Raw genomic sequence first — 14888 nt, forward strand, 5'->3', positions numbered from 1 at the left:
TTGGAGGTGCTGGCCTGCCCTGCAGCCAGTGTATTGTCTGAACGTGTGTTTAGCATGACTGGAGGGGGTTATTACAGGTTATATTTCCCAATGTTTTGGGGTGTACCCTAATTTAAAAAAATAAAAATAAATTTAAAACCAAAAAGCATTGTAGGCTACCTCCTCCTCCTCCACCGCCGCTTCCACCTACACCGCCACATCCATCGCCTCCTCAACCTCCTACTCCATATGGACCTCGTCCTCCTAGATCAAGATTGTAATTTTTTATTTTTACATATTGTATGTTATTTAAAGTCATTTTTCTTTCCACATTTGTTTGCAGAGCACTTGCCATGCTCTTAACCACATTTTGATGACATTTGCAGCCCTCTACATGACATTTTTACAGCCATTTTAGTGCTCAAAAGTTCGGGTCCCCATTGACTTCAATGGGGTTCGGGTTCGGGGTCAAGTTCGGGTCAAGTTCGGGTCCCGAACTCTAACTTTTTTTGTGAAGTTCGGCCAAACCTGTCGAACCCGAACATCCAGGTGTCCGCTCAACTCTATTCAAGAGTGGCCTGGATGTATTTCTAGAGTGTAATAATATTACAGGCTATTGCTACTAGAGATGGGTCGTTGATCCAAGGAGTTATTCTGATTGCTTGATTGAATTTTTTTTCCCTTAAAGTGAGAAAAATTGGCTTCTACCTCACAGTTTTTTTTTTTTGCCTTCCTCTGGATCAACTTGCAGGACAACAGGCTGAACTAGATGTCTTTTTTTGGCCTTATAAACTATGTTACTATGTTTTAGAAATGTTTTGTCTTAAAAATGTTTGTAACAAAAAAAAAATTGATGACAGGAAAAATTGTTTTGGCAATTTTCAATATTTCCTAATATATATATATATATTTATTATCTGTCATCTAATGGTGCATAAGAAAGGTCTAATGTGTCCTGTGAAAAATAATATTTAATACATAAAGGATGGCTTTGAAATTAAGTACAGGTAGGCCCATTGTGAAAATTGCTAAATTGGCCTGGTAAGGAAGAGTGGTAAACACTCTGGTAATGAAGCAGTAAAAAAAAATAACACATTTCTAACTTTGAATCTTCTTTTTTCTAGGACAGAAGAAAGTCATGCCTCAAAAATAGTTAAATGGATACCTCCATAGGAAAAGATTATTTCTTATTTACACTGACCCATTTTCAAATCTGACATCTCAGTTCATGTGGTAATAACTTTAGAACAATGTTACTTATCCAAGTGATTCTGAGTTTTTTGTGACACATTGCACATGTTAGTTGTTGGTAACTTTTGGTTGATATGTTTATTTCTGAAAAAATAAAATAAAAATGTATAGAAAATTTGTAAATATTTGCAATTTTCTAAATTATTATTTTTCTGCTTGTAAGACACAAATTAGCTAGTGACACATTTACATACAGTATGTCGACTTTATGTTGGCATAATTTCTCAAACATAAGGGTTATATGTTTGGCAGCAATTAGTGACCAATTCAGTTCTGAAGTGGCTTGGGGGAGGTGTTGGTGCTTTATATTACCTTATTGAAATGACATTTAGGATGTTTGCTAACCCTTTTGTGGCTTCATAGGAATTAACACAACATATATATATATATATATATATATATATATATATATATATATATATAAAAAATATATATATATATATCTATATAAAATGCAATTTAAAATTATTTTTTTTTGCAGAATTTCAATTTGTATATTTTTTTATTTTGTAACATAGGTATTAACAGACTAATAAAAATCAATATTTATTACCCTGATTCTGCAAATTTTAGAATTTTAGAAATACTGCATATGTGGTCCTAGTGTACAGTTTCATTTTGCAGGGCCTTGAGGTACCTAAACAGAAGAAACCCCTCAAAAAGACCAATTTTGAAAACTACCCCCTCAAAGAATTCATCCAGTTATGTAGCAAGTATTTGGATCCCAGAGGTGATTAATAAGATTTATTTATTAAAAATGTTACTAATATTTACCTGAGTGTGTCACTAGCCCATGTATATCATAAACAGTTTTTGGGACCTGGCAGCACTTAGAAGGGAAGGAGCATCATTTAGATTTTGGAGCATGGATTTTGCTGAAATTATTTTTTAAATAAGTAAATAGTTTTTGGGGGGTCAACCAAGCTGTGTGAGGGGTCATTTGATTTGCAGCACAAGCTGTAGTTTTAATGGTACCATTTTTGGGGTCCATGTGGCTTTTTACATCACTTTTAGAGATGAGCGAATTTCTCAAAAATTCAATTTAGGCCGGTTCACAAAAAATTAGGTTCGCTCCGAATTTATTTGTGGCGAATCGCGTTAAAAACGGCAATTTCCTGGCTGCAGAGAGCCTTTATAGTGGTGTAGAACATTGTGCCTTGCAGTAACATGCATAGAGAGTCTGCTGCGGTAGTGAAACAATACTGTGAGTCAGTATGACATGTAGATGACAGGCATCACTCTTAGAATCACTGCAAATGCAGTGGCCGGGTTTGGGGTGGCCCTAACACTACGCAGGGTCCCCCGGACACCGTCGAGGTGTCACCATGTGTTGCTCTCCGGAAGGGATGGTAAGGCGTGGTGCACCACAATGGGAAATAAGTCCAGAGAGTCAGGGTCCCCAGTAAACCAGGGTGCTTCTTTACTGAAGGAATACAGGTACAAAACAATACAGGCAAGGCATTGGGCTGGCTTCTCCAGTCTCCTCCCTGGCAGAAGAAGGGTTTGATGCTGAGGAAAGGCCTAAACTAGCTGTCCCTCTTTCTCTTCAGAAGGCTGGTACCCTGGTCCAAGGCTGGTGACCCATGGTCTGTGGTAGCGTATCCCCGTCTCAGCGTCTTCTTCTGGTCACTCAGTAGTCTGGCAGAGTCTCCTCTTCCAAGCACTGTTCTCTAACTGCAGCACTCTAAGGCCCCTTTCACACGGGCGAGTATTCCGCGCTGAATCCTGACCCATTCATTTCTATGGGGCTGTGCACACGAGCAGTGATTTTCATGCATCACTTGTTGCGTGAAAATCGCAGCATGCTCTATATTCTGCGTTTTTCACGCAACGCAGGCCCCATAGAAGTGAATGGGGCCGCGTGAAAATCGCAAGCATCCGCAAGCAAGTGCGGATGCGGTGCGATTTTCACGCATGGTTGCTAGGTGATAATATGGTTATAAGGGAAAATAATAGCATTCTGAGTACAGAATGCAAAGTAAAATAGTGATGGAGGGGTTAAAAATTAAAAAAAATTAACTCACCGAGTCCACTTGATCGCGTAGTTGCGGATCTCTGTCTTCTTCTGTAATATTGAGCTGCCGGCTAAGGACCTGTGGTGGCGTCACATCACATGATCCAATCACATGGTCCCTCACAATGGTGATGAACCATGTGATTGGACCATGTAATGAGCACAGTGACGTCATCAAAGGTCCTATTCCTGTGCACAGCAAAGAAGAAGACAGAAGAGAAGCCGGGCTGCGCGATCAAGTGGATTAAGGTGAGTTAAATTATATATATTTTTTTATTAACCCCTCCAGCCTTATTGTACTATGCATTCTGTATTAAGAATGCTAGTATTTTCCCTTATAACCATGTTATATAATACAATCTACAGAACACCTAACCCAAACTCGAACTTCTGTGAAGAAGTTCGGGTTTGGGTACCAAACATGACGATTTTTCTCACGCGCGTGCAAAACGCATTACCATGTTTTGCACTCGCGCGGAAAAATCACGCATTTTCCCGCAACGCACCCGCATCTTATCCGGGCAAAAAACATGATGCCCGTGTGAAAGAGGCCTAAGGGCTCTGACTGATCTCCTTATATACAGTTTTTGCTAGACTAGAACCTTCTAGAGGGAGGGGTGGAGTGGAGAAACTCAGCACAAACAGATATATTGTTTCAGCTCCTGTCTGGTATAGACTTACATTAGAGCTTCAATGATACTCAATGGCAATGACACAGCAGGTTTTCCAGACAAAAACAAGTTTCCAGACATAACAACACAGCTAAAACCAAACATTCAAAAGGTCAGGGTGTCTGCTTTTTGGTGGTAAACAAGTATGGGTTTTTCCCTCCAAAACATGGTGGTAAACGTTTGGGTTTTTCCCTCCAAAACATGGTCTTCTTTAAACCCTATGGCAGCTGTGGAAAATTACCAGCTTCTCAATCAAAGCCCTAACAGTCTCTCAGTATTCATTAACCCTTTCCACAGAGCCATGTAAATACAATGATAATGAACAGGATATATATCACAATATATATATATATATATATATATATATATATAGAACAAAAATCGGACTGCACTCCAAAAGACTCTTCAATAAATCAAAGTGTTTTATTCACCCATAAAGTGGCAAAGAGCGACGTTTCGGCTCATACATGAGCCTTTCTCAAGCATTGGTACAAAATGAACAGCACACATATAAAAGTGTATCAATCAAGGTAATCAGTGAAAATACATAATTGGTGATGAAAAAAATACAAGTACAAAATATGTCAGAATACATAAAAAATCAATAATCATCCCCAAAGGGTAAAGTGCCATGTGCATATGATGAATCAAATACATGATATAGTAGATAACATACAGTACCATCAAATGTGCATAATTAAATCCAACTGTATCGCATCAATTTATAATCAGTGCATATACTTTAATTAATGTGATCATAAAAGGGAGGAGGAGGCTAGTTAGTACCTGGAAGATCGATGTAGCCCACACATACCATCGCGCCGATTAGCACGTCTATAGGTTACCTCTGCGCATGTTCCGGCTGCATTACGTCATCAGTAGCGGGCAGAAAGGAGACACATGCTCGCCGCAGGGTCGCCTGCCGATGACCCAAGCGGCGCACGCATGTATCACGTGCACTGCCCATAAGCTGACGGTTAAAAAAGGCGGCACATGCGCAACACCGTCACCTCTGTAACCGCCGCCATATTCAAGAAGGGAACATTGCCAGATCTCTTTTTTCTAATTCATCACCGTAGCCAAAGACTGTCACAATCATATAAGACAAGTCACTGTGGATAAATTCCACTGACAAGCAGGTTAGGCGAGTAACCATCTTTTCCAAGATGGATAACCCAGACCTAATCGGCGCCCAAATGTTGCCAGCACGTCAGCGCTAGCAACATTACAGGCCCCCGCCCTGCCACAACTCGTGACTAAGAGGATTCTCCTCTATTAACTGTGACATAATTTGTCGTTGGATATATAAAGCTCTAAAGGAGTACCATACTGGCAACATAAGCACTTGAACTAAACAAAACATTGTCTAATCGAAACAAGGAGGGAACTACCTCCATGTAATGCAGGCGGGACACGCAAGAGGAACCTAAAAATTAAAAACCAATAGGATGTTATAGCAGAATTGTACTTTATTGGGGGCTCTTCATCCAACGTCCAGGCTCATTACTCATCCAAAAAACCTTCTCCCAGATGTGCGAAAGTGTCTAAAAAACTGAAATAATAAAAAAGTATAAATAATGGACATAAATAATATACCTTATTATTCCTATGTTACAAAAAAATTATAATTTTCTTTTCTTGATTTTATATTTTTTGTTATTTTTTAACCAATGAACCTGTCTAACACAGGTGGAACGCTTCACGTACAGACAGGGTAACCAAGGGCAAACCACCACATACTCATACTATACCCCCATATCTATAATCTATGTTCAATCCATTAGGATACAAGCTGTTTAAGGTCTGGATCCAGTATAACTCCCTTTTTTTAAGTAGAGATATACGGTCTCCACCCCTCCGTGGCATTTGAATCTGATCTATGATCCAACATCTGAGATCCTTTTCATTATGCTTATGTGACACGAAATGTCTGGGGACCGGTAAATCTGTACGCCCTTTTCTAATCGTATAGCGATGATTATTGAGCCTGGTCTTTAAATCTGTAGATGTTTCGCCTACATAGAGCAACCGGCAAGGGCAGGACAATATGTATACTACAAAAGAAGAATCACATGTTAAGTGGAACTTGATGGGGTATGAGCAACCCGTATTGGGGTGTACAAATGTCCTAGATCTACAGACGTAACGACAATTGACACAATGCAGGCACGGAAAACAACCAGTGCCCGATGGTGCCAACGTCGTCTGTCTGATAGTTGTTTTGGGGCCCACATCAGCTCTCACTAACTGATCTCTGATATTTTTACATCTGCGATATGAGATTTAAATACCAGGCTCAATAATCATCGCTATACGATTAGAAAAGGGCGTACAGATTTACCGGTCCCCAGACATTTTGTGTCACATAAGCATAATAAAAAAGATCTCAGATGTTGGATCATAGATCAGATTCAAATGCCACGGAGGGGTGGAGACCGTATATCTCTACTTAAAAAAAGGGAGTTATACTGGATCCAGATCTTAAACAGCTTGTATCCTAATGGATTGAACATAGATTATAGATATGGGGGTATAGTATGAGTATGTGGTGGTTTGCCCTTGGTTACCCTGTCTGTATGTGAAGCGTTCCACCTGTGTTAGACAGGTTCATTGGTTAAAAAATAACAAAAAATATAAAATCAAGAAAAGAAAATTATAATTTTTTTGTAACATAGGAATAATAAGGTATATTATTTATGTCCATTATTTATACTTTTTTATTTTTTCAGTTTTTTAGACACTTTCGCACATCTGGGAGAAGGTTTTTTGGATGAGTAATGAGCCTAGACGTTGGATGAAGAGCCCCCAATAAAGTACAATTCTGCTATAACATCCTATTGGTTTTTAATTTTTAGGTTCCTCTTACATGTCCCGCCTGCATTACATGGAGGTAGTTCCCTCCTTGTTTCGATTAGACAATGTTTTGTTTAGTTCAAGTGCTTATGTTGCCAGTATGGTACTCCTTTAGATCTTTATATATCCAACGACCAATTATGTCACAGCTAATAGAGGAGAATCCTCTTAGTCACGAGTTGGGGCAGGGCAGGGGCCCGTAATGTTGCTAGCGCTGACGTGCTGGCAGCATTGGGGTGCCGATTAGGTCTGGGTTATCCATCTTGGAAAAGATGGTTACTCGCCTAACCTGCTTGTCAGTGGAATTTATCCACAGTGACTTGTCTTATATGATTGTGACAGTCTTTGGCTACGGTGATGAATTACAAAAAAGAGATCTGGCAATGTTCCCTTCTTGAATATGGCGGCGGATACAGAGGTGACGGTGTAGCGCATGCGCCGCCTTTTTTAACCGTCAGCTTATGGGCAGTGCACGTGATACATGCGTGCGCCGCTTGGGTGATCGGCAGGCGACCCTGCGGCGAGCGTGTGTCTCCTTTGTGCCCGCTACTGATGACGTAATGCAGCCGGAACATGCGCAGAGGTAACCTATAGACGCGCTGATCGGCGCGATGGTATGTGTGGGCTACATCAGTCTTCCAGGTACTAACTAGTCTCCTCTTCCCTTTTATGATCACATTAATTAAAGTGTATGCACTGATTACAAATTGATGCGATACAGTTGGATTTAATTATGCACATTTGATGGTACTGTATGCTATCTACTATATCATGTATTTGATTCATCATATGCACATGGCACTTTACCCTTTGGGGATGATTATTGATTTTTTATGTATTCTGACATATTTTGTACTTGTATTTTTTTAATCACCAATTATGTCTTTTCACTGATTACCTTGATTGATACACTTTTATATGTGTGCTGTTCATTTTGTACCAATGCTTGAGAAAGGCTCATATATGAGCCGAAACGTCGCTCTTTGCCACTTTATGGGTGAATAAAACACTTTGATTTATTGAAGAGTCTTCTGGAGTGCAGTCCGATTTTTGTTCTATACAAGTGGGTAAGCACCTATTGCCATACTTGGACCTTGCACCCACCTTTTTTCTTTTTGGATGGTGCTGCCGGTGGTTTTTTCTACTATATATATATATATTTATATAATGCAGTAACACAGTAATAAACAGTATAAATTAACTCTTTCAAGAGAAATAAAGTAATAAGTTTTCACTTTGTATATAAGGGAAATAAAATGTCCAAAAATGTCCAAATGTCAAAGTACTCCCTGCTCTAGAGCACTACACACACACGTCACTTATTTGGGCAGTTACAGGGCCAAAACTGACCCTGTAACTCAAGTGCCTCCTTTTACATCAATTGTACAGAACCTGTTCTATTAAATGCTTATACAAGTAGAGCCCCCGACAGAGTGGAGAGGGTGTCAGCAGTTAGTTTGTGTTGACATCACTGATTACTTTGCCCTTCCTCTGATCCATCAGAACAATAACCCACAAAAAAGGATCCTGTCTGTGGAGCATCCGCCTTCACTCAGTCAGCATTTGGTCAGTAATCCATCAGTATTGGCAAAGCCAAAAAAACAGGAGTGGATCCAAAACAGAGATGACATGTGAATGAAATATTTGCATGTCTTCTGTGTTTTGTACCCACTCCTGCTTTTGGCTACCAAATCATAAGCCAATTCTAATGCAAAATAGGGACCATGTCATGCAGGCCTTACAGCTGTTACATAGACAGGATCCATTGTGCGTGTCATTTTTCCTTCCTTCTGACATATCAGAAGGGTCAAATAAATGATGATGTCAGCCAGGCCAAAAGGCAAAATAGTGGCCCAGTCAAGTGAAGTGGGGAGGGTGGGAATCAGTGGCCCTCTGACATAGTGGTGAGGTGGAAGCAGCATGAGGAGACCACAGAGTGGCCCAATGAAAGAGTCTGGAGGTGGCAGCAGCATCAGGAGGAGGCCACAGAGTGGCACAATGACAGTGTGGAGGTGGCAGAAGCATTAGGAGGAGGCCACAGGGTGGCACAATGACAGTGTGGAGGTGGCAGCAGCATCAGGAGGCCACAAAGTGGCAAAATAACAGAGTGTGGAGGTGGCAGCAGCAGCATCATCAGGAGGAGGCCACAGGGTGGCACAATGACAGTGTGTAGGTGGCAGTAGCAGCATCAGGATACCTGAGTGGTGAGGTGGCAGCAGCATCAGTATACCACAGAGTGACCCGTTGACAGAGTGGGGAGGTGGGTGGCAATACAAGTACCAGCTGAAGATGGTGGGTGAAAGAAGGAGCACTTGGCATAAGATGTGTGGCATCAGGCGGGTGGCAGCATCAGAATAGTAGCTGAGGCAGGTAGCCAGAAGAAACTGGTCTCTTTTGTCATAGTGTTGGTGTGGCACCATGGATGATGCATCAGGCATTGGTGTGTGGAAATCCTGGCTGATCCACGTCTGATTCATCTTGACGAAGGTCAGTCTCTCCACATTTTGGGTGGACAGGCGAGTTCTTCTTGGGGTAACTATGGCCCCTGCCGCACTAAACACCCACTCTGATGCCATGCTACTGGCTGGGCAGGACAGCTTTTCCAGGGCAAACTCTGCCAGTTGTGGCCACAAATCCAGTTTGGCTGCCCAGTAGTCCAGCGGATCTTCAATGTAGGTTGGCAGGGTGCTGTCCAAGTATGCCACCACCTGCTGGTTCAGGTCCTGCTCCAGGACTAGCTGCTGCTGCTGCTGCTGGTGAGTAGTTTCTTCACTAGGCGGGTGAAGAAAGCTGCTCATCATCAACTCTAGACTCAAGTTGCTGCTGATGTAGCTGGAACTGCTTCTACCCCCCCCCCCCACCCTGCCACAGCAGCCATGGAAGAGAAACATGAGCGTGGTCAGACCTGCGAGAGGATGGACGATGGCGCAGATAGGCAGTGGCCAACTGACTACATAGGATGTCTCTATAGTAGTTCAGTTTGTCCTCCCTCTCAGCGGGTATAACAAAGGCCCCCATTTTGGACTGGTAGCGAGGGTCCAACAAATTGGAGAGCCAGAATTCATCCCTCTGCCGAATGGTGGCAATTCGGCTGTCACTACTCAATCAAGTGAGCATGCATCGGGACATTTGTGAAAGTGACTCGGAGGGATTCCCTGCCTCCATCTTCACTGCATACTGCCACGGTGTGTCCTCCGTCTCATCTTCCTCATCGCCCTGTAGCTCCTCTGGCTGCTCCTGCTTCTCCTCTCCTGTCACCTGTGTATAAAAACCACCCATTTCGCTACACATTGCTTGTGCTCCAATGTCCTCCTCCTCTTCCTCCTCCTCCTAATCCAGTTCAGCCCTCGCAGGGCTCATGTGGCCATGGATCTAGGCACCACGTCTCCAGCCCCCTAACCAGCCATATTTACCAGCATCTGTTCCAGGACATGAAGCAGTGGAATAAAGTTGTTCATCCCGTAGTCCTGGCGACTGACAAATAATGTGGCCTCCTCAAAGGGCCTGAGCAAACAGCAGGTGTCACACATGAGCTACCACTGACTGACATCGAAGTTACACAGGGGAGTACTCCTGTCCGCTTGGATCATCAAGAAATCGTGTATGGCCTTTCTCTGTTCGTATAGTCGGTCTAACATATGGAAGGTAGAATTCCAATGGGTGGAAACGTCGCATATCAGCCTATGTTGTGGGATGCCGTTCTGCCGCTGCAGCTCAAGGATGTCTTGCAGATGGGTGGAAGACTTCAGGAACTGCTTGACAACCAGATTGAACACATTTGCCACGCAGGGTGCATAGCTCAGCCCTCCTTGACGCAGTGACGACACCATGTTATTCCCATTGTCAGTAACCATGGTTCTGATTTTGAGTTGTCGCAGAGAAAGCCAGGTTTTGATTTCTTGATGAAGGACACGGAGCAGTTCCTCCCCTGTGTGACTCCGTTCGCCCAGACAAACAAGGTGCAGAACAGCGTGACACCGCCGTGCCCTGCAGATGTGGTATGCTGGAGGGGCACTGGGAATTGTCCCTGCAGTGGAGGCTGAGGACACGGTGGAGGATGAGGAGGCAGAGGCGGACATTGTTACAGGACCAACGGCATTAGAACATGGAGGCAGAAGCGGCGTCACCTGGCCAAGTTGCTGGTGTGGCTGTGCAGGAACCAATTCACCCAGTGGGCCGTAAAGGACATGTTTTGTCCCTGACCGTAGTTACAGCTCCTCACGTCGGCGCTGCCGTGCACTTTGGTAGACACCGACAGGCTCAAGGACTGGCCCACCTCGACCTTCTGTTCTACGTACTACGTAGGGCTGGTACTGCCTTTTTGGCAAAGAAATGATGGCTTGGGACCCTCCATCTTGGCACAAGCCATCAGTTCTCTGAAAGGTGCAGAGTCCACCACTTGGAAAGGGAGGGACTGCAGCACCAGCAACTTGGCCAGGAGCATATTTAGCTTCTGCGCTGCTGGATGAGCGCACGCATACTGTTGTCTCTTGGCAATCGCTTTGATGATCGATTGCTGAGAGAATGACTGACGAGGAGTAGGAGGAGGAGCAGGAGTATCAGGACCAGCAGAAAAGGGAAGGACAGACAGCTCCCTTCGGCTGAGGTGGTGGAGCCTTGACTGCCTGAAACCGGCTGTGTGCCACTAGGTGATGCAGCGGTTGCTGCGGCAGGCTGGACCACCACATCGGAGCCACGGTTCTCCCAGGCCACTTTATGGTGACACTGCATTGGCACCCTGGCCACGCTTCACCTTCTGCCCACAGATCCTACAAATGGCCATGTTCACCTCTAGAGATGAGTGAATCGAAGCTGACGAAGTGGAATTCGATCCGAATTTCAGGAAAAATTCGATTTGCACCGAATCCGAATTTCCTCACGATCTGTGGTAACGAATCACATTTTTTCCTAAAATGGCTGCTGCACATGTGAGGACATGGAGAAAGAAACTCTGGGAGGGGGATCACTCATAATGCCATGCATGCAGCCGATCAGCAGCCAGCCCTGTGATGTCACAGCCCTATAAATAGCCTCACCCATCTTAGATTATGCAAATTTTTCCAGTGTACAGTACTTAGTGCAAGGAGAGACGTCAGCAGGTGCTAGGGACAGTGCTAGAAAAAACTTCATTGTGCTAAAAAAGCAATTTACAAGTGCAGGGAAAGATTATTCAAGGTGTAGGGAAAGGATAGGGAAGAATCATTCCACAGTATTTCTGTTGAACAGGGTTCAGTGGGGGAGGTTACAGCCTGGATAATAGGAACTAGTGATAGAAGAACATCTTCCGGGACGGTTCGCAAACGCGATCGCACAAACACGATTAAATGTTTGCGAACCGCAAGTTTGCGGCGGGTCCCATTCATTTTAATGACAGGCGAACCTGAAAAACCTTCAGCTCATATTTGCAGCCAAGAAATAATTAATAGAAGTGCACAAATAGTCCCACAACATGGACAGTGACATACCAGATGTATTATTCAAATTTGCGATCTCCATTCATAATTTTTTCCAATGCGAAATATCGACAATATAATTTTCGCGTACGTGCATGCGCAAATGCACTATACAGTACCCAAATGCTATATAAAGAAAGAATATTGGTATATAACACCCCGATTCAATCAGTTTTTTTGGGGGGCGACTGGTATATCACACCAGAAGAAATTATTTGTTCCAATAACGCTTGTCCCTCTATATACCTGCAGTATCGCAGCAGAACCGCAGACAACTGCCGCACAATACAAATGCACTATAATATACTTTCTAACATAGAAAGTATATTATAACATTGTACAAGAAAGGCAATCCATTAGAATATACACTCACCTAAAGAATCATTAGAAACACCTGTTCTATTTCTCATTAATGCAATTATCTAGTCAACCAATCATATGGCAGTTGCTTCAATGCATTTAGGGGTGTGGTCCTGGTCAAGACAATCTCCTGGACTCCAAACTGAATGTCAGAATGGGAAAGAAAGATGATTTAAGCAATTTTGAGCGAGGCATGGTTGTTGGTGCCAGACGGGCCGGTCTGAGTATTTCACAATCTGCTCAGTTACTGGGATTTTCACGCACAACCATTTCTAGGGTTTACAAAGAATGGTGTGAAAATGGAAAAACATCCAGTATGCGGCAGTCCTGTGGGCAAAAATGCCTTGTGGATGCTAGAGGTCAGAGGAGAATAGGCCGACTGATTCAAGCTGATAGAAGAGCAACGTTGACTGAAATAACCACTCGTTACAACCGAGGTATGCAGCAAAGCATTTGTGAAGCCACAACACGCACAACCTTGAGGCGGATGGGCTACAACAGCAGAAGACCCCACCGGGTACCACTCATCTCCACTACAAATAGGAAAAAGAGGCTACAATTTGCACAAGCTCACCAAAATTGGACTGTTGAAGACTGGAAAAATGTTGCCTGGTTTGATGAGTCCGAATTTGGCGTAAACAGAATGAGAACATGTATCCATCCTCTGATGGCTACTTCCAGCAGGATAATGCACCATGTCACAAAGCTTGAATCATTTCAAATTGGTTTCTTGAACATGACAATGAGTTCACTGTACTAAAATGGCCCCCACAGTCACCAGATATCAACCTAATAGAGCATCTTTGGGATGTGGTGGAACGAGAGCTTCGTGCCCTGGATGTGCATCCCTTAAATCTCCATCAACTGCAAGATGCTATCCTATCAATATGGGCCAACATTTCTAAAGAATGCTATCAGCACCTTGTTGAATCAATGCCACCTAGAATTAAGGCAGTTCTGAAGGCAAAAGGGGGTCCAACAACGTATTAGTATGGTGTTCCTAATAATTCTTTAGGTGAGTGTACATAAAGATAAAACGTAACCTTTAATAATGTTACTATGAGGGTCCATTCAAACGTCCGTAAGTGTTTTGCGGATCCGCAAAACACAGACACCGGCAATGTGCATTCCGCAATTTGCAGACCGCACATTGCCGACACTATAATATAAAATGCCTAAACTTGTCTGCAATTGTGGACAAGAATAGGACATGTTCTATTTTTTTGCGGAAACGGAAGCATGGATCCGCAAATGCGGATGCGGACAGCACATTCCGGCCCTATTAAAAAAATGAATGGGTCTGCTCCCATTCCGAAAAATTGCGGAACGGATGCGGACCCATTTTGCGGACGTGTGAATAGAAAAGATATCCCTCAAAATGAAAATAAATTAAATTATTAAAGTTAAGCAGTTTAAAGTTAAGTTAAAGTTTGCTCTTCCTGAGGCTTGCTCTACTAAGTGGGCTTCTTATTAAGTGGAGTTAAAAAAAAGTAGTTCTAGTGCTGAGTGTGATTTTGTGGGAGTGATTGCAGGTGGCTGAGTGTGGTTTGAAGCAGAGATCCTTGAAAGTTAAGTTTTTGCATTTTAGTACTGCCATTTAAACCCATTTTTTTTTCTCTGCTTGATTAAGGGGAGTGGCCTGGGCAACCAGGTGCTATAAATTGAACCACTAGAGTCTCTAGGGCTTGCTCTTCCTGAGGCTTGCTCTACTAAGTGGGCTTCTTATTAAGTGGAGTTTAAAAAAAAAAAGGAGTTTAAGAAAATGAGTTGGAAACTAAGGTTGGATATAATTTCCTTGTGTGTTGTTGGCTTAATTCTAGGTAGTCCTTCAACTACAGCAGACAGGGTCTAATTCTAAATCATATTTACTGTTTTACTTTTTTACTGTTGTAATCCCCATTTAGTATGTGTTGCACAATTGACAACGCAGTCAGTGCACATCTTGCATGATGTATGCAGTCCTGGAACAGCCGTTCGAGGGTGTATATCTTTGATCAAGATGTGAGCAAATTACCCGTTTGGAATCGCAAATCGAGTCTCTAAATGGGCAAGTTGCAACACTGAGAGGCATTGACAATTTGCAAAAGAGTTTGCTTCTCACCGAGCAAGCACTCTTTGGGGTAGATGAGGGGGAGGGTGACAGAGAGGAGGCTGAGGAAAGTGAGGTAGCTAGCTGGGTAACAGTTAGAAAGCGGGGTAGAGGGAAGAGTGCCAGGGAGGCTAGCCCTGATCTGACACACCCCAACAAGTTTGCACGTTTGGCAGATGAGGGGGATGTCAGTCCAGGGACGGCACTGCTGCAGCCAG

Source organism: Bufo bufo, chromosome 1, assembly GCF_905171765.1.
Source record: "Bufo bufo chromosome 1, aBufBuf1.1, whole genome shotgun sequence".
Taxonomy (NCBI): domain Eukaryota; kingdom Metazoa; phylum Chordata; class Amphibia; order Anura; family Bufonidae; genus Bufo; species Bufo bufo.